Source organism: Rattus norvegicus, chromosome 11, assembly GCF_036323735.1.
Source record: "Rattus norvegicus strain BN/NHsdMcwi chromosome 11, GRCr8, whole genome shotgun sequence".
NCBI classification, from domain to species: Eukaryota; Metazoa; Chordata; class Mammalia; order Rodentia; family Muridae; genus Rattus; species Rattus norvegicus.
The window spans coordinates 51,754,420-51,756,183 of record NC_086029.1 but is presented as its reverse complement, the minus strand read 5'-3'; the positions used below and the strand labels follow the sequence as shown (position 1 = coordinate 51,756,183).

Below are 1,764 nucleotides of genomic sequence, written 5' to 3'. Positions count from 1 at the left end.
ATGGAGGAAAGGGTTCCTTTTTTATATTATTATTGTTATTATTATTATTATTATTATTATTATTATTACTATTATTACTATTATTATTCCATGTCTGTTCTTTGAAGGAAATAAGGAGTGGAACTCAAACTGGCAGGAAAACCAAGGCAGGAATTGAAGCAGAAGCTGTTTACTGGCTTGTTCCCTATGGCTTGCTTAGCTTGCTTTCTTATAGAAACCAGGACTGCAAGTCCAAGGTGTTAATCACCCCCCCCCACACACAATGGACTGAACCTTGTCACATCAATCACTAATTAAGGAAATGTCTTATACTACTCTTGCCTATAGCCAGATTTCACGAATGCCTTTCTCCATTTGAGTTCTTCTTCTAAGATGATTCTACCTTGAGTCAAGTGGTCATAAAATTAGCTAGCACAGTTGACCCTTGCCAGTTTTAAACACAAACACATCATTTATTAAGAGATAGTCTCCCTGTTTTTGGTTTGTTCCTAAGGCCTCATATTAATAAAGGTCATAAATGGGTGGTTGGATGGGAGAATACCGTCAGAGAAGAAGAGAGAGAAAGAATGGGATAGGGGGTTTACGGACTAGAAACTATGAAAGGGGATAACACTTGAAAAGTAAATAGAAAAATATCTGACAAAAACCAAAACAAAACAAAACAAAAATCTTACAAAAGTCCCACAGGTTTTACCATTTCAAATACTTTAAATAGTTCAAACAACTCCAAATTTCTCTTATAATTCAGTCTTTGTAAATCTCCAAAATCTAATCTATTTAAAAGGTTCAAGTCTCAACTCACACCTTTCATGTGGAAACAATCTACATTTAGTGTTACCATTAAAAAGAATATTGACACCTTTTTAAAAATCTGTTTATAGGGATTTCAACAAGTAGGCAAAATTCTGCTTAATCATGAAATTGCTCCCAAACCCTTCTTGAAAATGCACATCAAATGATTTGCTTAAAAATAAAGATAAGTCCCTGTCCTTAAAAGCATTCATTGCAGGTGTAACTGCTGTGTCACAACTGTCAGTAAGTGCCAGACAGGAGAGAGGCTGTCTAAACTCAGTGTCTGACTTTTGAACATCTGGATGATGTTCAAAAGCCTAAAATTCCCTGAAAAAGCAAGCCTGAGCTGACTACCAGTCCAGCATAAGAGGGCTCAGATATGGAGCTAACCTGAGACAACTACCAAACTGGTGTCCTGGCAGGTTTCTATGGCCCCCAGGACCGGGAGAAAGCCAACAAGTAGAAGAACCCTGTCTGGAAACTTGCTTGGGACTAATGGCCTGGGGCTGAAATGAGTCTGAAATAGATGAGCTTTGCATGGGGCCACTTGGGTAGGCCAGGAGAAGAGTGAGTTCAAGATGACCACTAGACCAATTTCAAGGGACCTGGACAGCAAGTCATCTTTTTTTTTAAATTAACTTGAGTATTTCTTATTTACATTTCAAATGTTATTCCCTTTCCCGGTTTCCGGGCAAACATCCCCCTAGTCCCTCCCTCTTCCCTTCTTTATGGGTGTTCTCTTTCCCATCCTCCCCCCCATTGCCACCCTCCCCCCAACAATCACATTCACTGGGGGTTCAGTCTTAGCAGGACCCAGGGCTTCCCCTTCCACTGGTGCTCTTACTAGGCTATTCATTGCTACCTATGAGGTCAGAGTCCAGGGTCAGTCCATGTATAGTCTTTAGGTAGTGGCTTAGTCCCTGGAAGCTCTGGTTGCTTGGCATTGTTGTTCATAAGGGGTCTCGAGCCCCT

At 40.3% G+C, this 1,764-nt stretch overlaps 1 non-coding gene across 1 annotated transcript; it reads left to right on the top strand.

Annotated features, from left to right (window-relative positions):
• The first annotated feature begins 983 nt into the window (after window positions 1-983).
• On the top strand, window positions 984-1,117 carry LOC120095759 (small nucleolar RNA SNORA17). Its single transcript, XR_005491549.1, has one exon. It is a non-coding gene; the product is annotated as a small nucleolar RNA SNORA17 (small nucleolar RNA).
• The last annotated feature ends 647 nt before the right edge of the window (window positions 1,118-1,764 follow it).